The sequence below is a fragment of the Schistocerca gregaria genome, chromosome 8 (assembly GCF_023897955.1).
Source record: "Schistocerca gregaria isolate iqSchGreg1 chromosome 8, iqSchGreg1.2, whole genome shotgun sequence".
NCBI lineage: Eukaryota > Metazoa > Arthropoda > Insecta > Orthoptera > Acrididae > Schistocerca > Schistocerca gregaria.
This window is the reverse complement of record NC_064927.1, coordinates 367,649,559-367,676,540: the sequence shown is the minus strand read 5'-3', so window position 1 is coordinate 367,676,540 and position 26,982 is coordinate 367,649,559. Positions and strand designations below refer to the sequence as shown.

The 26,982-nt window shown below is 42.0% G+C and overlaps 1 protein-coding gene and 2 non-coding genes across 3 annotated transcripts in view; 2 read left to right on the top strand and 1 right to left on the bottom strand.

The window, feature by feature from the left end:
- The window catches only part of LOC126285424 (uncharacterized), a 1,121,207-nt gene that overhangs the window by 70,254 nt on the left and 1,023,971 nt on the right, over positions 1-26,982 (top strand). The window lies entirely within an intron of this gene.
- Positions 11,197-11,269, bottom strand: Trnak-uuu (transfer RNA lysine (anticodon UUU)). Its single transcript has one exon. It is a non-coding gene; the product is annotated as a tRNA-Lys (tRNA).
- Trnal-uag (transfer RNA leucine (anticodon UAG)) lies at positions 11,547-11,626 on the top strand. The gene has a single exon. It is a non-coding gene; the product is annotated as a tRNA-Leu (tRNA).

Genomic DNA, 26,982 nt, shown 5'->3' with positions numbered 1-26,982 from the left:
GACTAATGCGAATAGCAACACATCGCCGATCAGCGGAAGTCCAATTGCAACCAGCCTTGCGAACTGAAGCGTTATCCACTATTGCAGCTTCTTTAGTAGAATCGGAGTAACCTCATTTCTTCTATGAGATCCGTATTTTCCATCACAGGGTCGCGAGTTCCCTTGTGCATCCTGGCGATCAGCTACTGTTTGGCAGTATATTCGCTAGTTCTAAGGGCCTTCGCCGAACGCCGGCCTGTGTGGCTGAGCGGTTCTAGACGCTTCAGTCTGAAAACGCGCAACCACTACGGTCGCAGGTTCGAATCGTGCCTCGGGCATGCATGTGTGCGCTGTCCTTAGGTTAGTTAGGTTTAATTAGTTTTAATACTAGGGGACTGAGGACCTCAGATGTTAAGTCCCATAGTGCTCAGAGCCATTTGAACCATTTGAACCTTCGCCGAACAGCTGTATCGTCAACACGTTGTACCGTACGCCTACGTTAATTCTTCGGAAGGTCCACATTCGTTCACTAACAGAAGCACGTCCACCATTTACTTCGCTCCTTTCCCTGTGGATGGAATCATCCGAGCCCTGCCATTAACGACTGAGAACACACAAATCTGGAGGGCCCAATAGAGATTTGGATTAGTGATTGTTCACTGCTTCGCAGTTGGACACAGGATGGACTTAAAGAAAGGTCATCCCGTGCTGTGGCCTTTCGGTTACAAAATTAGCTACCGCACAGTTCCTGCAACATTCATCACAGAGGCAGACGCATTCGCTGAATGTTATCTGCCGTTATGCTTAGCTCATCATCGGGTATTACTCCTCCACTTTTAAGATCTTTGAAAAGTTGTTAACATATTTTTTGTACAAACCATCCGCGCCACGTATTTTCTCCAAACTCTTGCTCGTCAAAGGGACTGTTGTTCGTAATTTATATAAAACTATCGTGTTTACGCTTTACACTAGGACATAATCCTCTCAATATGCTTGACTGCGCGCAACAAAGAAATGTGTTTCACGTCAGTTTGTTTGGTGCTACGTCACTCTTCTCCATGTGTGTGCTCACGTAAGAGTTTCTTTTTTTAACGTTCAGCCATTTACATAGTCCCCAAAATTTCCAAACGCGCCAGCTAGATTTGGTATTAAGATTAAGCTGACGGGTATATTACGAACTGCAGAAGTGTTACTGACCATACACGGCGTTACTGAAACACCAGGAAGTGGTCGTGTCGCTTTGTCCATGCTCCTGACGCACATGCGGTGCAGGTGAGGGTTACCGCAGCTGAGATAATGCCGAGACGACGGCGCCGAGATAACCCAGCGCCTCCTGTGCGCTGGGTCACGTACGCATTGGCAGTATCAGAGTGTCTGCCTGACACGTGATTGGCACCAGAGCGGGACGCCGTACTGTGTCACAAGGGCACCCAGGCCTCTGACAAACGGAGCAGCCACTCGCGTTCGATCCATCGCTGTAATCATTTCACTTCCCGCCAATGCAGTGCCTTCTGCTGTAGTTAATGTGCTGTGCTTCCGGTGCGCTATGACACGTAATCGCTGTTTATGCGAGGAGACTAGAGCGGTACGTCCCCAGCACCGTGTCCCGCTCTGTGGGCAGGGTGGAGGCGAGACATTCCGGAGCACGCTTTGGTGAGGCGGACACCGGCGGGGTCACGTTTCCGTCTGCAGCGCACGAGATACGGACGTCGTTAGCGGTGGACACGCATTAGGCGCCACACACACACACACACACACACACACACGCACACGCACACGCACGACGCGTTACTATTTAGCTGACCGTCCGGCCGTAGCGGTCCAGGGCGGCCACTAAAGCCTTCAGCCAGGAATGCCGTGAGAAGTACGAGTTGTATATATACTCCAGTGCCACGTCCCTGGTCGCGTTCGTAACACGGCATAGAGGCAGCGTGTCTCCTGTACGGTACTTGTAGCCTACTCCTGTGGGAAGATTGCTTCCTCTTATCCTACCGTGCTGCTATGATAATTGATAATGAAGTCTGCAGAAATCAATAACAGGCATTCGCAAAAGAATCTGCTTCTACATGGCTACTCTGCAATTCACAATTAGTTGTTTGGCAGAAGGTTGATAGATCTACTTTCAGACTATTTCTCGACCGTTCCACACTCGAATAACGTCTAAATACAGGGTGTCGGGGTTAAACATGCAATAATATAAAATGCAAAAACTTGATAAGTAATTAAGATATTTATTGACGCTATGTTTATACAAGTATAATAGCACAAAACGTTTTGTAACACACCTAATACACTTAGATAGCCATACCATTAGTGGCGCGACAGACATCCAATCTGTATTCCACTTGTCTCCAAGTGTTTTGCAGCATTGCTGAAGCAACATTTGTGGTAGCTGAATGAATGCAATGATTCACATTTGGTAGACCGCGAACTGGTATCTGGCACACTTGATTCTTGATAAACCCCACAGAAAAAAGTCAACTGGCGTAACGTTGGATTCCTAGGAGTCTAAGTAATCTATAGACTACTTTTCCCAATCCAGCGGTCTGGGAACTCATGAGCCAAGCAATCCCTCACAGTGTTTGCAAAGTGGCGTGGTGCGCCATCTTGTTGAAAGATCACGCCGCGAGGAGGTTATGTCACAGCATACAGCTCCAACATACGAGGGTCGGTCAAAAAGTAATGCCTCCCATTTTTTTTCTACTTAAAAAAATTAAGTTAAGTGAAAAATTTGAATTTGGCGCCATTCCTCAAACCTTCTTCTGCAATCCACTGCAGTAGTAACTTTCTGTGTCAACAGGTGGCAGCACAGCAGAAGTTTGTAAGATGGCCGACATCGATGTTCGTTTGAGACAGCGTTGTGTGATTGAATTCTTGAATGCAGAAGGTGAAACGCCCATACGCATTCATGAAAGACTGAAGAAGGTGTATGGTGTTGTGACAGTGGATGTCAGCACTGTTAGACGATGGGTTCGTCGTTGTAAGGAAGCTGAAGGGCAAACACCGTTGACTGACGAAAAGCGGAGCGGCAGGCCGGTGAGTGCAGTGACTCCACAAAACATTCAGCAAGTTGATGACATCATTCGTGGTGACCGTCGGGTGACTGCAGATGAAGTGTGTCGCATTATTTCTCTTAGTAAACGCAGTGTGATCACGATTATTAAACAATTGGGGTACTCAAAAGTTTGTGCACGGTGGGTTCCAAGAATGTTAACCGATCAGAATAAAGAGGCAAGGAAAACAATAGCCTCCCAACACTTGCAGCGCTTCCGTTTGGAGGGAGATGAGTTTCTGAAAAAAATTGTGACCGGGGACGAAACATGGGTGCATTTTTTTGAACCCGAATCAAAGAGGCAGTCAATGGAGTGGCGTCACACAAGCTCGAAAAAATTCAAAACTGTGCGATCGGCAGGGAAAGTTATGGCAACAGTTTTCTGGGATACAGAGAGTGTGATTCTGGTTGATTTTTTGGAGCAGGGATGCACAATAAATTCTGTTCAATACGTCACAACCCTCAAAAAACTTAAAGCACGTCTTCAGCGAGTTCGCCCAACAAAATCAATGGCAGATGTTCTTCTTTTGCATGAGAATGCAAGACCACACACCAGTCGTCACACCTCTGACGAGATTGTCAAAATTGGATGGGAAGTTTTGCCTCATCCCCCATACAGCCCTGACCTGGCACCATCAGACTTCCATCTGTTCGGGCCACTAAAAGAAGCTCATCGTGGGATTCATTTTGAAGATGAGGAGGCCGTCAAAACATCCGTGCGTCAATGGCTTAGGAAGCAGAGCTGTGATTTTTACCGTGCTGGGATACATGCCCTTGTTCAAAGATGGACAAAACTGTAGAGATGGGCGCAGATTACATTGAAAAATGACAAAATGATCCTCAATGTTGTGGTTTTCAACCTATGTAATTGCATTTAAATTTCCTGACAATTAAACATAGAAAAAAAAATAGGAGGCATTACTTTTTGACTGACCCTCGTACATACATACATACATACGTTGCGTTATCTTCAGTCTCCGCGAAGAAGAGTTCAACAATCCACATCACACATTCACTCTCGGAGAGTCACGTTCGCATTTTGTCATTACGTGGGGTAAGGAGGAGGGGGTGAAGGAGGTCGTTGTTCAGTTCACAAATACGGCGATTATGTGTGTTTACCGCGCCGCAAGTAGAGAATGTAGCCTCATCCGAGAAACATACGAAATCGATGAATGCCTCTTCTTCTTCCATTTTTGCCAGATTGGCTCAGTGAATGCTGCAGTTTGTACGCTCGTAGGCGCGACCTTTTATGGGCAACACCGTATACTGTCGAACGAGGTTACTGAAACTGCCTGCCTGCCTGCTTGCTTGCCGGACTTACTGACGGGGGCTCATATGGAAGGATGTACAGATTAATTCAAGAGTAGCCTCTGGAACTGCGTGCATAGCGTGGTGGTATGACATCAAAAGTAAACTCCAACATTCCCGAAGCCGCTTTTCCCATTTCTTGATTGTTACGCAAGTGGGAACATCGTCAGTGGTCGCAGTCGATACTCGTGCCGGAAACGAGTTGTATCAGTGTAACAGGCTTTAGCTCCGCCAGAGGAAGCGCACACACCACCACCTGCTGTGGAATACGCATCGTTACTGAGGCCGTTTTATGTGAAAAAATCTGTTACACGCATGCGCATGCGGTAGCAACTGCCGAAAGCAAACGCAGAAATCTCTTCGAGTTACCACACTTGTAGAAGGTAACGGCCAATAAGTATCTCAGTTACATCGCAAGTTATTACATTTAATATTCTTTAACCTAGACACCCTGAATCAATATTTCCTTGCGAGCTCTGTCTTCCCTCATTTCATCACTGTGGTCATGTCTCCCTCTTTCGTGAAAAGATCTCGCCATAAAGAAAAACGCCTTAGAGTGCCACCTAGACTCGCTTCTTATAACCGTGACACAATCTCCCCGATTTCGCAGTACTACAAAACGGGCTGCTCTTCTTTGAACTTTTCCGATGTCCTCTGTCAGTCATGTCCGGTAAGCATCCACTGCCACGCAGAATTAGTCCAGAAGAAGACAAGCTAAGTGTAGGCGCTCCTTTAATAGATTTTCTGCGCCCTCTAAAAGTTCCGTTAGTTAAACGGTATCTACGGTACCACTACTCCACGACGTTTCCTAAGTTCCTAGAATGAATTTTCACAGTGCAGCAGAGTGTGCGGTAGATTACAACTGTGTGCCACATCGGCTTGAACCTACGAACTGTGGCTTTCGCAGGGCGGTGCTTTACTATGAAGTTTGGATGGTAGGAGATGAGGCGGTGGCGAAAGTAAAGGTATCAGGTTGGGTCGCGAATCGTGCTTGGGTAGCTCAGTCGGTAAAGCAGCTGCCCGCGAAAGGCAAAGGTCCCAGTATCAAGTCCCGACCTGATACAGTATAAAGTCTCAGTATCGGAATTGTTGAAGGGACAGCAGTTTAGTTCGTGTGATTTATCGTGTAATCGAAATTTGCCGGCCGCTGTGGCCGAGCGGTTCTAGACGCTTCAGTCCGTAACCGCGCTTCTGCTACAGTCGCAGGTTCGAACTGCCTCGGGCATGGATGTGTGTGATGTCCATAGGTTAGTTAGGTTTGAGTAGTTCTAAATTCTAACGGACTGATGACCACAGATGTTAAGTCCCATAGTGCTCAGAGCCATTGGAACCATTTGAACCTTAGAGACATTTGAACCATTTTCGAAATTTAACGACTTTTCAGTATTGCAAACATTCAAATTTCCCACCTCACGGTAGACATTCGGCGCAGACAATTAGCTCTGACCTGTGTGGCTGGAGCCCATGGCATGGGCGACGTTTCGAGAACTCGTGGGCCTCTCTTCTGTCTGACGTTGACGCCCTCTTCTCAGCAGTCTGTGTGCGTGTCGTGAAGCGGAATGTTTGAAAGTGGTCAGATCTTCAAACTTATTTTATATCCAAACGGTACATTTCATCATTGCTGATGTTACTGATCGTTTCCTGTGCCCAACTCTTGCCAATGTAACTGAACCTGTTCAATATACAGGTTGTTGGGGCGATCTAATATTGTAATTTGTATTATTAGGAACCAAGAACGCTTGATGTGAAATAGTTTATTTGATGTCGAATATCAACAGTAACTAGCTGTCATCCTCAGATTCTGAGATCTTTCGGAACATCAATCTCTACAAGACGCTGAGAACATGCTCCAATTGTAATAATACTGCTGATTTGTCGTCGTCGCACCATCTTTATTGATGTACCTGTGTTTACTCTTGTACTCCCTATTGGTGCTGTAGATATTGCATTTAGCAAGTTTTATCTATTTGACAAACCAGCGTGAAGCTGTATTATTGTAATTGAAACATGTTCTCAGTATATCGTCTAGACCGATGTGTGATTATATTCTGAGAGGCCTGAGAATCTGAGGATGACAGCTAGTTACTGTCGAAACTGGTCGTGAAATAAACTATTTCACATCAGGCGATGTTAGCTCCTAATATTATAAATTATATTGCTCTCCCTGATAGCGACATTGTTCTCTACCGTAACCATTTACGACCACACTGAATTTTAATTATATTTAACTGGGTTAGTCTCTCTTCAGAACTCAATGAACGCCAACAAAACGTCGTTGCCACTTTACACAGGTCCTTCTAATCGATCTCAGTATTCACTTGTGGGACAACCTACTCTGTTACTGCACTGCCTTGTACTTTCTACGTAGACAACACAAGTGTAAACACTTACCTTCACATGGTCAAGCCGTGCATACAAAAGTAAAAGCAAAATAACAATTACAAAACGTAGCTAACTCTGTTTTACTCAGTGGCGAAGTGTATCTCTGACATCGAATTTGTGCTCCAGTTTATGTGAAATACAAAGAAGATAGCCTAATATTTATCAACTGCCTTGCATATTTATTTAGCTTCACTTTCAAACACAAACACGTTCTGTGCTCTCATAAAATAGTTTTAACTACTCTTGAGGAATTCCAGAAATTCACGTAAAGGGAAGACACAATCTTTGCATGTTTTCACATTTCATACAAACGCCTTCTTCTATACTGTCCCGAGCGGTCTAAGGCGCTGCAGTCATGGACTGTGCGGCTGGCCCCGGCGGAGGTTCGACTCCTCCCTCGGGCATCGGTGTGTGTGTGTTTGTCCTTAGGATAATTTAGGTTAAGTAGTGTCTAAGTTTAGGGAATGATGACCTTAGCAGTTAAGTCCCATAAGATTCCACACACATTTGAACATTTTTTTCTATACTGGCAAATAAAACTATTCTCGGCTGTTCTTGCTATTACACTCTTCTATCGGTACTTCTACCCACATATCTCCAGTAAGAGTCCAAACGGTTAACAACTTCCTTCAAAACCGTTATACTTGCTGACCATCACTAAACAAATTCCGATTTCTTCTATTCTTCTCTTCTTACTTGAAAATCATCTTCATCGTCGAATTAACTCTGTTTCTTCTATCACCACTCAATCCGCCTCTCTGACTTCTTGGTCAACCTCCACTTCGCTTGAACAATTTATATGTTTAATGCAACTATTAAAAGTCCACCGACGCGATCTGCTCAGACGCCATTACATAGTCTCTGGCTATATTCCCCATAACATGGGCAATTTCTCAAAGTAAGTTCACTGTAACTCGTTCTCGTGAACAGTTCTTCCTTCCACACTCTTCTACAAGCCTCACATTCTAAACATTACTTTAGAATACTTTCTTACCACATTACGTGACCGTCCCGACACTAACGAACTTCCGTCATCCTTACTCCCCACTATATACCATCTACGGTCTCCCACTTCGATTACAAAATACGGATGTTAATTTTTACCTAACTGGCATAGTAACTGACTACGTATATCGTAAAATGTAAATTATGTAAATTTACAAGAGAAGAATACATTTACAAATAGAATATCAAATAACAGGATGCATTATGTTTGTATGAACCAAAATTAGTAAATAAGTATGCAATAACTTTACATCATAAAAAATACAATAAGCAAAACAGTGCACTCAAATTAGCACAAAAAATACATACAATGACAATCTCCGTCACAGGTTCCTTATCAAAACGTTATCTGATAAATCCTCTCTACAGCCCCTAGAAGCCTGTAATAGGATTTGTGTTACTCCTGTATAATCAGCCACCGGCAGTAACTTAATGTGAGTTTACATTCTTCTTTTTTGTTTTATTAATCATCTTTTACCTCACAGTCACCTTTCCTCTTTCATTTTTCACGTCACGAAGGCAAAACCTGCAAGCACGAACGGGTCTCCTCAAGCTTGTTTGGACAGATGGAAGTGAAAGGGATTTGCACGTGCTCGCACAAAACGCTTGATTATTTTTGCTATTCAAGCATGTTTAACCACCCTAAATCTCATTGCGGATTGATGAAGAGCTGCTAAAAGGAGACGTAGCTGTTCCGGTATGGGAAGACGAATAGAAACGGCCTGGGAAGAGCGTTCAAACTCCATGACGCGTAACATTCTTAATCTTAACAGCCCACCTAATTATCTACATATTTCCATAGCAGCATATTTCCAACGCTTCCCTTCTCTCCGTTTCTGTTTATCCTAAACTCGTGATTCATTTCCATATCATGCTGTTCTGCAAACTACATTCTCAGAAATTTGTTTCTCAAATTAAGGCAGATGTTTGATTATCGTGGACTTCTTTTGGCCATTAACGTCCAATTTGCCTGTTTTAATCTGATTTTTATTTCCTCTCCGCTTCGTCCTTCTTGTGTTGTTTTGCTGCCAAGGAAGCAGAACTGTTTCACTTCATCTACTGCGTGGTGCCCTATTTTCGCGTAAAGTTTGAATCTTATTTGTGATACTCTGGTAACTTTTCGTCTTTCTTCGGTTTACTCTCAATCCGTAGTGTGTGCTAATTCGACTGTTTATTCCATTCAATAGGTCCTGCAGTTCTTCCTCACTTTTAATTAAGATTCACTGATGAGATTGCTCTTCTAACATTGTTATTCTTTCATCCTGAATTTTAGTCCTACTTCGAACCCTTCCATTTATTTCCATCACTGTATCTTCGATGTATATAGATTGAATAGAAACGATAAATCACTGCATCCATGTTTTATACTCTTTCTTATTCAAACATTTCGTTTTTATTGTTGAAAATTCTAAGTGATACGGACACATTTGCAAGCGATCTCTAACTCCCTCCACAGACGCGATGCCACTGGAATGATTAATTCACAATTAGCCTTTTATTAACAGCTGCCGTACAACTAGTGTACAAGCGAAAGAGACCCAAACATTCAAACTGCGATTCAGTCACGTTTGTTCCTCCCATGTGCTTCAAAAGTACAGAGGCTATAAATCATTTTACGTTTATTATGCGCGTTAGTATGTGTTTTATTAACATCTAGGTATCACAATAGAACCTAACGCAGAATTTTTGAGTCACTCATTGCAGAGTGTAAGACGTCTTCTATGGGATGGGAGGTTAACCGTCATCTTACTTCTTCATGGCGTGGATATCTGCATTGGCAAAAGAATATCTAACGTGGTTTGCATTTCAACGTAAAGCCTTCTATGTTATCAAGATTGTTTTACAAACAAATTTCTACATTTAGTTTATGTTAGGTAAAGCTTGTCTGGTGGGAGGGGGGGGGGGGGGAGAGGGGGGTACATTTTACCAAAGGTAGAGCTTTCCTCTCGTATTCCACTAACCTGTGGAACACTGTCCCTGTTCGGATCATACTTCTTTTAATCTCACGGTCTCTACGCGAGATAACAATGGAGGCAATGGGTTTGTTGCATATTCTTCCACTAATCACGATTCTCTAAATAAATTCAAGAAGGATTCCTCAGAACAAATACAGCTTTCTTCTGATAATTTCCATTTAATTACCCTGAGTACCTGCGTTACAACTTCATATGGACTTCCCTGACTTACAACCCTAGTAGCTGCTATAAAGTTTGGCGCGTAGACTTTCTACTATGTGGTTAAACTGAAGAAGTGAGTCAAGTTCGGGGAGCTTTGGCACCAGGTCACATTCGTGTTGTGACGTACATTTGGATGAAAACCTGTTAGGAATCTTCATGACGTATCTCGCATTTTAGCACAACGTAAGGAGAGGATAGCTTATGTCCTACTCGTAACGGTGAAGATACTGAAAAATAATAAGTATTAGTGTTATCTGTACACTCTTCTTTCCGTTTCCTGCCATATAAAAGGTTGATACAACGACATTTTCTGCAGGTATTCGGTTGGAGATAGAAATCATGTGGTCCTCTTAACGCAGAAAACATATTCGAATAACAGTTCCGCTATGAAATCACTCAGAGAGCGTGTCATATTTTATTGAAGTTTACGCACTGCTGCTCAAAATACGACATTCGTTAACATTATGTCTACCGGGAAGCGTCTTTACCGTGTCAACGCTCTTTATCTAGTTGCTTCTACCTGTAAAAATATGGTGCATTGAGTGTCTTCATAAAAAGTGTGGAGCTTACTGCCTATGGACGTTATGTATGAAGCCCGTGTGCGTCGTTACTTTCAGGACTGATATTATCGAAGTTTTGTTCTGAAAAAACTCTTAATAACTCCTTTTGCTTTGTTTAGTCTTAAGTCGTTGGAGACGGATTACCGTACAAACACTTTTTCGCTTATGTGAACGTGAATTCCTGTACATAGGCAGTCAGTGTAGAAACACTTAAATCAATAAAATTCTCGTAAAAAGTGACTGGCAGCTAACTGTTGCCAAATACGAAGTAACGTCCGTCAGGCGTATCCGGAACCCAGCCTCTTAATTGAGTTCAGCAGATCGTTTTGGTGCTCTGTCAGAAACTGCACGGTACGAATCAGAAAAATTAGCGAACATATCCTGATATGTGTCGTATGGTCCGCTATTAGAGCGATGTGCTGATTTGAACACTGGTGAATTTGATAAGCATAAATTATGATCCAATACGACTCGTTTCTATCTTGAGTGTCATCATTACTTGCCCATAGCATAAGAACTCGCTTCTGCGTTAAGTGTCGTATCAGCAAACACATGCACTGATGTTTTGTATTAAAAATAATGTAGATTACCACTTTGATTCCTACGTCTACTTTACTGCACTAACAGTACCTGATAATTACATGGTTTTTTCATGTTTTCCACTCACGTCATCTTTATCTTTGTTTCCGCTGAAACTACACTTTTGGTACCGAAATGGTTAATTTAAAATTTTCGCCCGAACAGGGACTTGAACCCTGGACCCTTAGGTTAAAAGCCTAATGCTCTACCGACTGAGCTATCCGGGCTCTGAATAGTTTCGGCTCGGAAACTCGTTATCCTTCACGGACTCGTGACTCAGTGGTGACGGAGTTACGTAGGAGGCGCTTGGCCTCGTGCGGTATATTGCCAGGCGCCGAGCGGCCAGAATAAATTTTGCTGCCAGCCGGTGCGATGGGGCGACGAATCGCGCTGCGGTGGGCTTGCTGTACTAAGTCAAGTAAAATGCTAAGTTACTGTATAATGAAGTCCACTGAAGTTCAATGATTATAGTGGGGAACAAATATAGAATTCTGTAACTAGGAAGGTAGCGTGGCCGAGCGGTCTAAGGCGCTGGTTTTAGGCACCAGTCCGAAAGGGCGTGGGTTCGAATCCCACCGCTGCCAGACATTTTTGAAAAATAACTATTTTTAAAGAGTAGCGTCTTTCACTCTGATTTTACTATCTTATGTTTAACCTGAATAGAGACATCGTACCGTGACCGATTTACCAAATTCAAAACGTAAGCCTGATGCTAAAATGGATTAGTCCTGCCCGTTGTATTTTTTACTCATCTTAAAAATCCTGTCCGTGGGTATCCTTTAGACCTCTGACGCCATGAAACAGAAATATCTTAAGAAGAGCATGGTGAAATTTGGTTCTTGTACAATTATCAGTCTGTTGCCCAGCTCCGAATCGTGGGTAGTGGTCAATGGTAATCCAACCAACTATAGCCGTGTAAAAGAATTCGTGTAAAAGGTTGCTCGCTATACATACATTTGTGTCATTCCTTTGGAGCATCTGTTGGGGAAAGAGATGACGGGGTATTGACTTCATTGTCTATGGATTGGCGATCTTGGAGTATTCGTAACAAACGCAGCTGATGTCGACGCCGTTAATATAATCTTGTAACGATATAAGAGAACTTCGGGGGGGGGGGGGGGAGGGGGGGAATAAGCACAAAAACAGCAGTAATTTCCTTGTGACCCAACGTAAGTCACATCAGTCATTGTTGGAATCAAATAAAGAAGCAGCATGGGCTATTAAGTAAACTTTTTACAAGTGCAAATGCTAGTGGTAAAATCCACACCGAACGACTACCCGTTGATTTTTAAACCTATCAGCTGCTTAGCAAAAATATCATCCTAGAGGACTCAACAGCTAGCACTTTTGATCCAATACCCTTAAAGTCGGTCTGCTGCAGCATATATTAAGATTGCATACAAATTCTTGAAACAGAAAAGTTTTTATCCACTAATCAGCACGGGTTTAGAAATCACCGCTCGTGCAAAATTCATCTTGCCTTTTTCTCGTAAGGAACTTGCGGGCCATGAATGAAGGGCAACAGGCAGATTCCAGATTCCTGGATTTACAGAAATAGTAGAATGTTACCAATGTCCGTAGGTCCGAGCATACGAAATAGTTTCTCAGATATGTAGGTAGCTCGAAGACTTTTTAAGTAATAGAATCCAGTACGTTGTTTTCGACGGCGAATGTTCACCAGAGACGCAAAATGTGATAGGATCGCTCTTGTTCTCTATATACATAAAAGATGTGACTGATAGGGCGAGCAGGAAACTGCATCTGTCTGCTGATAACGCTGTAGTGTATAAGGAAGTTTGAACGTTGCGTTACTGTAGGAGGACAAACGATGAACAGATAAGAATTATTGTTTGATGTGATGAATGGCAGGTGGAAAAGTGTAAGTTAACGCAGAGGAGAAGCAAAAACAGTTGTGTAATTTTCGAACACAGTGTCAGTGCTATGACACTTGACACAGTCACCTCGATTAAATACCTAGCGAAATAAAATGGAACGAGCACATAACGCAGTTTGTAGCGAAGACTAATGGTTGACTTTGCTTCACTGGGAGAATTCTAGGAACGTGTAGCTCACCTATAAAGGAGAAAGCGAGTAGAACGATAGTTCGATCCATTCCTGAGTACTGCTGGAGTGTTTTGGATCTCCACATAGTCAGATTAAAGGAAAGTGGTGAAGTAACACAGAGGCATGCTACTACATTCGTTACCAGGATGTCGCGACTATTACGGTATGAACTCGAAAATGAAGCATATTTCGCAAAACACTGTCGAGAAATTTTTGTGAACCGGCATTTGCGATTGGCAGCAGAACGATTGTACTGCCATCAACGTAAATCGAACTGCGGAGACGACGTAAGAGAATTCGGGGCTCGTACGGAGGTGTATAGACAGTCTCTTTTTCCCTCGCTCCATTTGCGAGTGGAGCAGGAAAGGCACCTTCTGATTGTGTATGCAAGTGTTGATGTGCAAGGAGTGGTACAGAGCGTTATCATCGGCGTCACAAATAATTTAGCAGTTACAGGGCGGGCAGTGTGTGCTGACTGCTGCGACCAAAGTAGATTTTCAGTCTTGTAGGTCACTTGTCTTCCGAAGCGGGAAGAACCAGGACTAACAGACTTCTTTCCGAGACTACTCGTTCTCGGGACACTGAGAACCATAGAACGGCATTCGAACAGCCCTACAGCTGCACTTCTCCACAAGTAACAGCCACGTTCGGAACTGACCCCCATAGTCTCCTCCCTTTGAGTCGTTCCCAAAATGGCATTCGTCCGCCATTATTACATTCACGTTGCGAAACAGCGAAGGAATTTCTGCCGTTTTTTTAGGGCGACCACCGACAAATGAATGTAAACTAGACTTCATAAACACCGATAGCAGGCAGTGTGGCGTATAAGCAGGAGTGAACGGCAGTTGCTACGAATTAAAAACCGAATATTACCTACTAACACGCTTTGTAAGCTTTGCCGCACCGACTTTATGCAATTCAACGATTGTGAGGTTTACAGAGAAACGAGCACCTTGGAGTATCGTACTACACGACCGGCCTTAACAGCCACGCATAACACTGCTAGGGAAACAACCAAAATAACTGACGGAGCTTCACTATTAATACCGTCAGAACTTGTGATTTTGAACCATTTCTAAACAGCAAGAGGGCAGCAACAGCTTGGTCTCCCGCTAACGCTGCACGTGCAACCGTCAGCCTACATTAAACGAACACGACACGATCCAAATTGCTTTGTATATAGTGGGAGAAACACAAGTCGAGAAAAAGACACTACACAGTAAATATCAGCAGACACGTTCTTGTAGAACACGTTCTAATAAAATGTCAGAACAAAATCAAAGAGTGATTTAAAAGCAGATCATCACAACCTTTTCAAATAACTGAAAATTATCAAGCAGATGTAAATAATCTTGACGGCAATTCACGTCCCGGAAAAGGACTTTCGCTTAAAAAATATACTGTGAAGATGTCATTGTATCATATTCAAATTATTATTGTTATTGCGATTTAATCTGCAAATTGTTTTGTTACTATATAAAAGTTCAATTTCACTGATGCCAAACGTTTTTGTAAAATGGTAACTTTGTAAAATGGTAACTTTTTTTCAGAAGTGGTACCTGTTTGCTGTTCTAATGCCTTAAATTTAGCCTTTCTGGACACAATAGCCATATTGTTGATAGAATAAGTGTTACGACTAAATTGTGTGTTGTTGGATTACCACCACTTGATTTATTTCTTAATTTAATAGTAAACAAAGGAATTCAATTAAAAAATAAGCAAATGAATAATGAGTGGCAGCAGAAAAAACAAATGGTTTAAAACAGTTAAATTACAGTCAATTGTTAATGCAGTTTCTACCATTGTTCCTTTGTATTTATGTATTCCCTAACTTATCCCCCGTCCCTCGAGGTCTTTCTTAGTTATGACTGTGAAACAGGATGAATGAATGTATGAGAGAGTGTACGGCATTTCTCTACGTTGCAACTTGCACAAAGATACTCAGGAGAGACTCGGCAAATGCTAAAACCACGGTGCACCACATGTGGAATGATATTCAAGAAATGTGGGGGCTGTTCGCTATCAGAAAATTCTTCCATTCCAAAAAGCATCGAAAGCGAAATGTCTGGTGAATAAGCAGTTCAAATACATATGATTTGCTTTCACTGCCTGGCTAGGCACTAAGAACTCAATTTCGTTCATCATAGTACATGATTCAGGAAAGTCAGCAATTGTGTCAGTCATGATGACATAGTTGCAGACACTCCTGTATCATCTAATACGATGAACGAAATCAAATACGTATGTCGTAGTTCAGACATCTAACAGTGACGTTGTCCAACATATTATTCAGAGCACGGTTATGGCGTACTATTATATTATTGATATTTTGCATCTCCTGAACCTAGTTAATTTCTATATATAAAGTTCTGCTGGCCAGTTTATGTTTTGACGATACGGTATAGAAAGATGCATTATTTGAGTATCCACATAGATTATGGTGCTAATTGATAACAGATGAACCTGGTAGAAGTAGTAAAGGTTTTTCACAACAGTCGATGCTGGCAGTGCTACATCATGAATTTCGACAAATATATAACAGCTGTGGGGCACCAACTATTGAATATGTTAAAATATACGAAACATAAAAATTAAATGCTTTCTTAGAACCCAAAATCCTACAGCCTTTGTAACTTATGTACACTCCCCAGTAACTAATAATACGTGTACCTGATGTTCTGTTATTCTCAGAAAAGGCATCTTTTCCGAAGCATTTTGTACCAGCAGAATGCGAATAAGTGTATTACTAAAATTCATTATTCCAACGAAATACGGCGCGCTAATAACGATCGAAACCAGAAACATTACGTATTTGTCTGATGCAGTAATACGTTCCCTAGCTCGTGTCTGAGCAAAAGTTATGAACAGACTGTGTTGGGTGAAAATGTGAATTTTAGCAACAATTACTGAAATTTATGTAGACAGTAATGGGAGTGACACTGCAAGAGGATATGAAGTGTTTCAAAATTAGTTATCATAACACTGAACGCTTCGTAATAATAAAAAACAAAAATCATTTACTTTACTGTGACACGTAACACGACAGTGCTAGAGAAACGTTACTTCACTGGAATGTATGCTGTCTTTGGGTTCCACTATTTATTCTCAGTAAACACAATTCATTAGCAGAAACGCGATAAATGAATATTCAATACGTCACTGTTAGCAGCAATGTAGAATCACCCAAATAAACATATAAAATTATAAAATACTGTTAATTAGTGTTTTGAACTTTGCTTTCGCAGGAGAATTTATTTTAACATCTGAGTAATAACTTTCTCAAAAAGATAATTAATATAGTTAAAATTGCAGAAGTTAGTCATCACTGTCAGCTAAACTGTTCACGGTCATTACGGGCGCAGTTGTCGCAGACTTGGAGTCTGTATGAAAAAAGATAAAACTGCGACTCTCATGCGGATTTGTCACCGTGCCAACGTACAACACATTTAAATACATTAGCGTGGCACCTAGAATAAAATTATGTATCGTAGTCAGCATTTTAAAACTTTTAGAGAAGTGAGGAAGAGACAAGTTAACTGACAGGAAAAAAAGCAACTAATAGTACGGAAATAAATATAACGTAAGTATACAGTACATTAGTTTATAGCAATAATGACGTTAAATTTATGGATTCTTTGAGCAAACGAACAGCATTATAAATAGGAACTACGTGTTCGTAAGAATGCCCTGGGGCTCTCTCAGAAATAATGAAAAAATTCCTGAAGTTATCTAAAAAATAATGAAAAAAATTCTGTACTGAACGCAAAAGGAAAAAAGAAATTGAATGGCTAATGTGATCTACATTCGACCTTCTCGAAACCGTGAAGAGATAGTGTGAATGAAGAAACAGTTATTACAGCTAACATGGAATGTTGGAAAGCACAGGAATGCTAATTTATCTGTAAAATATAGTGGACAAGCTAAGATTATAATTAAGCAGCAACATCGAGTATATGGAATGACAAAACTACAAAGCGAGTTTTATGTAGAGGACTGGGTTACTTTGGGACAGATACGGGAAAAAAGACCCAACGCAAAGGGAAATTTTTTGGAGAAAGTGTTGCAAAACCGCTATAACGGACAGGGTAAAACATGACGACGTGATGCAAAGCTCAGAAAGTGTGGGTTTAGAGTTTCCTGATAAGCCATGAAAAAGTATAGATGCCATGCGAGAAAGGCTGTTTACAGAAGATACTTGCACAGATGAAGAGGCATTATAGTAGGATTGCGGTAGACGGTCAGCTGCAATATATATAAGATTAACACTTAAGGAATTACGACGCGCCGATGACGGGAACATTTTGGACACTGATACATTCGTATAGGCAGGTAAGCTTCTCACCTGCTCTCCGGCCCCAAGCCGACAGGTGGTGCCGTCGCGCTATCGGGGATTAGGAGCAGCCGCTGTCGGCGCCACCTCGTACCGAATTACCGCCGCATTCCTGCACCCATAAGGCATACGTAACAGCACGCACCGCCACTAAACGATGTTAACACGTTGTCCTGGTTATGCGGTCTCCGATAATACGCTGTCAATCTGCCTGCCTTTGGATGTATCGATAGCACAGAAAACACGTGTTGACCAGTAATGCGACATATTGTTTCCCACAGTGAACGTTAACCAGAAGAACATCTTAACGTCGGTACCACTCTCATCCTATTTATGATAAATGCCTCGCAGTCCAACTTGTTTTATGACGCTTTCGCACGAAAGGAGGTGTCGTAACACATGATTGCACGATCGCAGAACACTGATTGTAAGCAGTAAGCACTCACATCCATAAAACCTCTATGAGTATGCGAAAGAAACGATTTAAAGTGGACGACAACATTAAACTAATTGCAGTTAAGGTAGATGCTAGGTTGAGATTCATTGGAATTATCCTCAGGAAATGTAGTATTCGTAGCGAAAATAGAGAACATCCAAAGAGCTGCCAGCGCGTTTCGTTATAGGTTCGTTTAAGAAGCACGAAAGCGTCACGTAGGTGAGCACCCAACTCTAATGGCACACGCTGCAAAAGATGTGATCTACATCATGGTATGGATTAGTGTTAAAATTCCGAGAGCGTACGTACGTATAAATGTCAACCTATATATTCATCAGTTTTTTTTTTTTATTATTCCTTGTATCTTCAAGCTGCTATGATACCTCATAGTAGCTTTTGCCGTAGTACTTACCAGACGTTTTTCATCTGAACTTTCTCTACCTTGCAGCACACATGTTACGGGTGTTTCTACGCTGTACAGACCATGCTGATCTGATCTTAGTGCATGTAAGAATCGTTTCGGTTCCGATAACACTTCTGACGAATGGATGCCTTATCCAGATGATTTTTATTATTTTATGCCATGTTCGACCAACTGACGAATGAAGTCTCTTCTGCTTTATTGTTACAAAAATGTGTGTAAAATCCTATGGGACTTAACTGCTAAGGTCATCAGTCCCTAAGCTTACACACTACTTAAACTAAATTATCCTAAGGACGAACACACACACCCGTGCCCGAGGGAGGACTCAAATCTCCGCCGGGATCAGCCGCACAGTCCATGACTGCAGCGCCTGAGACCGCTCGGCTAATCCCGCGCGGCTTTATTTTTACAGAATCTGATATGCCTCGCAAGGGTGAAACTCTTAATTGGTATTAATAAAACAATTTTGCAACCGATACTGCAAAACATATCATAACCGGTTTCTGTAACAGACAGCTAATGATGGAACAGAACGAGTATTTTCTGCAAAACAATTAACTATCGTCATTTTTACTGTTCTCCGTCTTATCCTTTAGTTGCTTTAAATTCGTGGAGGTATGTGCCGTCTATGCAACTAAATGAAGGCAGTTTGTTTGTTGCCATACGCGTTTCGCTTCATTTATTTGGGAAGCATCATCAGTGGCCTGAAATACATGTTTCTTTTTATATATACAATAAGCGTATTATCTGCTAGATATAATAAGTTGATATTTTACATTTTGTCGGGTTTTTTAGGTTAGAAGCAACTTTTGTAGCACAAGTTCCGTAAAATGATGTATCTTTCGTTTTACTTACGATTTCCAGCACTGCTAACACATATATGTGTTTCTGGAGATGTATTTGTTGGTCTTCATGCTCCAGTTAGCCGAATCAGGCTAACTGGAGCATGAAGACCAACAAATACATCTCCAGAAACACATATATGTGTTAGCAGTGCTGGAAATCGTAAGTAAAACGAAAGATACATCATTTTACGGAACTTGTGCTACAAAAGTTGCTTCTAACCTAAAAAACCCGACAAAATGTAAAATATCAACTTATTATATCTAGCAGATAATACGCTTATTGTATATATAAAAAGAAACATGTATTTCAGGCCACTGATGATGCTTCCCAAATAAATGAAGCGAAACGCGTATGGCAACAAACAAACTGCCTTCATTTAGTTGCATAGACGGCACATACCTCCACGAACAATTAACTATAGCTACAGTGTGGAGCAGGTTGTCTTCAAGCGAACATGAAACGCAGGCAAATGGCAGTGGTAGACAAAAAAATGGTTCAAATGGCTCTAAGCAACATCTGAGGTCATCAGTCCCCTAGAAACCTAACTAACCGAAGGACATCACACGCATCCATGCCCGAGGCAGGTTTCGAACCTGCGATCGTAGCAGTCGCGCGGTGTCGGACTGAAGCGCCTAGAACCGCTCAGCCCCAAGTGCCGGCAGGGCGTAGGCGATTCGTCATGCATCAAGGAAGATTCAGTTTCAAGTCGTGATCAAGGTCCTTGATTCATTCTAGAGTGCTCCGGTTTTTCTTGATTACACTTCACGAGGGCACACAGTAAATATATTTGCAGACTGCGAGCAGTTTCGTCTTTTGATGAGGCATCTTCAGAAATAATTACGGACTGCTGAAGTTGTACACGAGATTTTGTTTCCATTAGCTGATGCGATTAACTTGTGCGCTCCAAGATGCTCACTCCCCTTTGTTGAGGAGAAGTAAAAACAATAGAAAGCAGAAAATTATCGAATCTCACTTGAGTATTTGCGCAGGCGAACGCCATCTGCCACTGCTTGAAGACTTAAGCAGTACAAGCGACCAGGCTTCCATAGGAATTTATATAATAGCTGCCCGTCCGTGCTCGTCGACAGCTAAACAGTGCTTCCAAACGGGACCGTCTTCCTGCTGTACGCGTTTCGCGGTGACTCAAATCTGTAAAGATAAGCACGGCTCCAGCGCTGTAACTGTCTCCGTCGAGTATTTGACCCTTGTTAGCCCAGCAGCGAGGCCATCTCCGTCATTAATCTGCGTTTAGGGCCAGCCTGGCAAACTTTGTGCACGCAACTGCGCTTTCTAATTGAGAATGCGAGTGTGATGTCACTCCTGTTTCTGTTCCTTGCGCTGTTACTGAAACACTATATTTTTCCTAATTGTTGACGTTTTTCGTCTCCATGACGCGCTCGTCCCTTGCTCTTCCTTTCTCAACTTTGTATGGTGTGTAACTTCCGCCAGTGTTCACTGGAGAATTTCTTGCTGATTTAATTAGGGTCACTGAAAAAAAGAAATGAGACAGAGACTCTACACTTTAAATTGCTGAAGGGATGGTAACGCTGTTGCCTACGGAAGAAAGTGTGCTGTCTATAAGAGTGCTGAGGCCCCAAACTCGCCGCTGGAGAAACTCGGGCGCTCACCCACATGGCGACAGGACGAGCACCTGCATCGTCGACCGTCCACTGCACTCAGTCGTGCTGAAAACAGAGAAATGGTCTCCATTTCAAAGAAGAGCAACAGAGAGCACTGCGTTTTCGGACAGTGGAAGGAAGGCGGGATTCGGAATGTCAAAAGCGTAACAAGAGCATTGCATGTCCACTGAATGCGATTCGAAGAAGAACTGATGTCGTTGGCCGCCAATGGACCATCTGGAAAGCCGCACCGTGTTACCGATACTATTGTCCAGCAGGTGGTTTGCTCATTATTGAAGACTGGTGAGACACTGCTCCAGAGATCGGACTGAGCATCGGAACTGCAACGGACATGCAGTGCTCTCCGTAGACTTGTGCCTTTCTTCGAAGAAATTATGTTCCCCGCACTCCTTTCGCTAAGAGGAGTACGTACGCACTATACCTACAGTGACAAAATTGTAAATTGACGCCCCCCTTATCAAAGAACTTTGATTGATAGAGACCTGACATTTTTAAAAAGTGTTTCATGACGCCTTTTCTGGTTACTGAACCAGACTCAAAACGTAGAAACAAATAATTAATAAGTTACAAATTTTTAAAATTATAATCACTTTTTTCCTTAAAAATTCCACTTTTTAGCTCTGTAACTAAGAAACCGTTAGAGGTAGATGTATTTTGGTGGTTCAGTAGCTACAGTGTACTAACAGGTAACAAACTGCTTAATTAGGTGGAATTCCCGAGATAAGGGATCAAATATATTAAAAACTGTTATTTTGAGGAAATCAAGTTCAGTTTCATATGGCATCATCTCATATATGGAAGAATGGTAATTCCCATGAACAGCCAGCCCATAATCAGCATTGTCTGTTTCCTGTTCCTGATAATCCTGCAAGCCCAGGCGCTTCCTTCTTTCCCTGTCTCTTGCTTCTTTAGTGATTTCTTCACCTGCACGCTGGGCTCTCAGGATTCAAAATCGATCCGTTCGCTGAGAGGCTTGCAGTGTGTTTGCTCGTGGAGTGCTATCAATTTACTCTTGTACACCAATTCTTCCCTTGTTACCGTCATAAAATGTTATCATAAACACCCAGGCGGAGTTTCGATTTCCATAAACACATTTTTTGGTATACGTTGACGTTATTGAAAGGCTCATTCGGGTTCTGCGTTAGACCAAGAGCTATTTGGAAAGAAGGGCAATATAAAGTAACTATCCATTCCCTGGTGTAACAGCTTCCATCACTGCAGAAGCCATGCTCTTTTTGTGCCTAAATTATTTCTCTGTACCTGTTGCTTGATCTTAGCAGTACTTGCACCGCGAACCAGCACCCGGTGGATAAGGATCAAATACGGGTATAGGGGTATCATCAGTGGATGATTTGTAGAAGAATGATCACACACTGCTCTATCCATTTCTTGTAGGTCATGGGTTGTATGCTACTGCCATTTCTTGGTAATGCTGGAGTTCACCAATGTTTCTATCTGAAAGTCTTCATTTACCATTTAGAATTCATTATCTTTACAATTCAGCACTTACGAAATGCTAGATTTATGCGGAATACCGCCACTTTTGTTAGCACAGTGCGTCCAATCTCTTAACATGAAAATGAAATCAAGATTAAATGGCTAAAAACTATAGCCTTCTAGGTTAAATACTTCCGAAGATAGAGATAGCGTTATTCAATGCAGAACAGCTGGATTTTATTATTTATTGATTGATTTACTTAACCTGGTAAGATTAGGGCCATCAGGTCCTCTCTTACATCTAACCAGCGATTCTACTTATTTTACTTTCATTGTTTTAGTAGGCTACATCTAGTACAGAAAGTGAGATAAACAATTACAAAGGCACACTTGGAATATATATATATATATATATATATATATATATATATATATATATATATATATATATATATTAGATTCGTGGATGATAAGCACTGCTATAATTAGACATTACGATAGAGAGAGATTTTAGATAGGAGTGCTAGCAGCAGGGGGTATGAGGAAGACTGATGGCGAAGGGAGAAGAAGAGTAGGGACATGATGAAACATAATCAAGGAAATATAAAGGAAAAGAAGATTGTGTGGCTGTTGGAGATAGATGAAGAGGAGGAAGAGAAAGGAGCAAGATAGGAGACACTAGCTTTGCTATTTGACAGAGGGGAGGATTGGCCTTGTACATTAATTTTGTGGAGAACGTTATGAGGATGATAGTAGGAAATGCTTCAACTTCTTCTTGAAAGTAGCAGGGGATTGAATTTCGCGCAAGGTAAGGCGCAAATTGTTCCAGAGGCGGACAGCAGCAAATGAGAAGGAGTTTGCAAAAGTTTTTATTTTGTGAGTGGGCACAGTTAGGATACCTAATAACAGTGACCTCGTATTTCGATTATGATGGCATGAAACGTGTTTAATCTCTGAAGCAAGGTACTGGGGTGCTTGCGCGACGAGGAGTCGGTGAAGTAGACATAAAGTGTGGTAGTCACGCAATTTGTCCGGCCGCAGCCACCCTAGCTGCGAGTATGAAGCATTAACATGATCATATCGGCGAATGTTGCAGGTGTAACGCACACAGGCATTCATGGTTAGTTCTGACCGTCTTTTGTTTTCGATACTCATGCCTTGTTGAATTACATCACAATAGTGGAGGTTCGGTAGAACGAGTGCTTCCACGAGCTGGCGTTTCACGTCCTGTGGAAATACGTTCGGGAAATTTTTGATAGCATAGACAAGCGGACGTCATCCGGCACACTGCGACCGTATTCTCTGTCCAGCTGAGATGCTCGTCCAAAGCTACACCCAAGTTCTTACCTGTTGCCGGCCGTGGTGGCCGAGCAGTTCTAGGCACTTCAGTCTGGAACCGCGCGACCGCTACGGTCGCAGGTTCGAATCCTGCCTCGAGCATGGATGTGTGTCATGTCCTTAGGTTAGTTAGGTTTAAGTAGTTCTAAGTTCAATGGTACTGATGACCACAGATGTTAAGTCCCATAGTGCTCAGAGCCATTTGAACCATCTTAACTGTTTTCTAATATGGTATTGGAATACCGTCAAGCAGAATAGGAGGCAGCCGGTCTCGGAAATCTGAACTTATTACTTTCTGATGAGCTATTAAGATTACTTGAAATGATGAAATGTACATTTCCAGTTGGACTTATTTGATAAATACTACATCAAATTGTTCAGGAGAGATCAAATATTATTAAGAGATAATAATTAAAAAAGTCACTTTTAGACCAGTTTCAGCATACTTACTCTCCTGGAAACGCACTACTCTCCGTTCGTCTTCTTCCGAAGCCTCCATTTCACCTTCTCAGTACGGCAAAGTGCAGGCGACGGCCGGCGTGTGCCCTTACTCAATCTTGTTGTAATGTGGGTCTGCCCTCACGTCTGTCTAGCAGAGAATTCATGGCCTCAGCGGTCTTGCAAGGGCTACACCCTGTTCAGTGGCCAATGGCATTACGATCCCTTCAGCGGTTTTCATTTTATTGCTTCCGGCTCGTTTCTTTTCGAATGGCAAAATAGTTCAACTTCTTTTAACGTACGCCCACTCAGAGCGTCTTACTGTATGCTACTGAAGAGGCGCGGGAACAAATGAAGCTGCGTCGTATCTGGTGGGAACTTGAGCTGCAGTCCACACGTTGGTTCAGTGACGTTGTGACAATACGTTATAGCAAGATTTTGGTATACTACTTGAGAAGCTAATTATGCGTCTGTACAGGCGAAATGATGTTACGCCTAACTTAGTTTCTTCAAAGATCGAGCCCTGTAGAAATAGCAGAAAGAAGACGTTCCTGTTTTATCAAAAATGAAAAACGCGCATCAATTTGCAAAGTTTCCCATACTTGGTGGGCATCTTGTGTGGTATGTCAGCGACAACAGCCAAGCGCCATCAGACTCTTCACGAAATGACAATGTATTCACCAGTGCTCTGTAGAGGTTTTTCGATCGCGATGTCTATTGATAACAAAAAATAAAAAACTTTCATTATGCAGTCCCATTCAGACGATTACATAAATAAAAATACGAGGGCAGACGACTGAATGCCCTGCAACCCAACAAACTCAAAGTATAATAAAATGGAGACCAGTTACTCAAACTTCACATCTGAAAAGAGAAACTTTTCAGCGATTATTACTAAAATTGCAAAACATGTGATGGAGTTCAGTTGCATTTTATTATGTTCTTCTTGTAATGAAACTGCTTCACGAAAGTATTTTCAGATGCACAGAAATAATAGAATATCATCACTCGTCATCTTTTACACTGTTGGGAATTGGTTTGAAGCTGTAAAAAATTTCTAACACTTCGTAGATAATTGGTTTCACACCAAGACGTAATGACAACCATTGCCACTGTCTCACATTTCCATTTCGAACTTTCATCTAAAAATTAGTTGTTCATAGCCTCTGTCTTTTTATTAGACTTCCAGTTTGTTGGGTTGCAGGCTGTTCAGTCGTATGTCCTGATATTTTTATGTATGTAATCCTTTGAATGCAAATGTCACAAAAAGCGTACTTATTTTCTATTGTAAACAGACACAGCGATCAAAAACATTTACAAAGCACTGCTGAATGCCTGTTCATTTAGTAAAGAATAAGATGACGCTTGTATGTTGTCTGTGAAATAGCATACGTGTTTCCCATCATGCATGGGAAGCTGAGCGCATTGGTGTGCGTCTTTCACCTTCGATCAAATTGGAACGTCTTTTTTATGCTGTTTCATGCGTCAATCGTATCCAGAAAGTTGAAAATGGAAGAAAAAGGAAAGAAAAATACCTGATCGCACTATGGGAAAAAAGGCTACTCTACAGAAAGTAACTTGGCTCATTCATACATTGCTACATCGCTATCCATACTCCGAAAGGAGCTGGTAAATAATTGTGTTTCTGTTTTTCTGATCCATTAGTGCTCGCATTAGCCACAGTACACTTTGTGTACCACTTGAGGCAAAACCGGAGTGACAAGCGCATCCACATACACCTCCGCTGTCCACAACTCAGAGGCAGCAGGCAGAACAAAACGCGAGATTCAGTAATGAGATGGTACGATTCCGGAAGTAACAATCCGTAAAGTAAGTTAAGTTTCAGACAGAGAATACCCAGAGGTTGTTTTGTAAAAAATTATGTAGCAATAAAATAGTTACATTCCAGTATAGTTTAATATTTTAGAGAATAGAACTTGCACTCAGTATTAAGAGACGAAGGTCAAATTTGACACTTAACTACAGAATTAAAATAAAACAATGTCTCTATCATTTTCAGAAAGAGAGATTATTGCACCTAAAATTGGGAGTATTAGAAAATACTTTGAAATATTGATGTGCCACTTCGAAGAATTAAACTTCGACAATGACAAAAATTATTATTTTTCAAGTTATACGATACCTCTGAAAATTGGACTATACCTAGTAAAGAGCCGTGGCGTTCAAACCAACCTTCCGTTTGATGACATCTTCAACAGGTGGTAGCAGATATCAGATAAATACGACATTTGAGCAAATCACTCAACATACTGTCCCTAGTGGAAGACACACTGTGCACAGACAACGTAACGAGTAGTCTTACTTTTGAGGGAGAGATCGATTGCATGTTTATTAAAATTAAATATACCGGTTGCCCGTTATGTTGCATTATCGTTCACCCTATCGGTTTAGACTCATGGACAAGTCATTTTAAAGTGTATTGTTTATGCTAATGACAGGACGGTCACGTGTTATCGTCGTCGCCGTCGTTGTTGTTGTTGTTCTGGTGGTGGTGGTGGTGGTGGTGGTGGTGGTGGTGATCAGTCCAAAGACTGATATGATGCCGGCCGCGGTGGTCTCGCGGTTCTAGGCGCGCAGTCCGGAACCGTGCGGCTGCTACGGTCGCAGGTTCGAATCCTGCCTCGGGCGTGGATGTGTGTGATGTCCTTAGGTTAGTTAGGTTTCAGTAGTTCTAAGTTCTAGGGGACTGATGACCACAGCAGTTGAGTCCCATAGTGCTCAGAGCCATTTGAACCATTTTAACTGGTATGATGGAGCCCTCCACATTATTTTATCCTGTCCAAGCCATTTGAACCTGTTCCACGCCCCCCTACACACACACACACACACACACACACACACACACACACACACACACACACACTTCCTACCACATCAAATGTGTACTAGCGACCGTTCCTAATTTTAGTTAAGTTGTGCCATACATTCCTTTCTCCGCCGTCTAGTTCAGTACATCTCCATTAGTT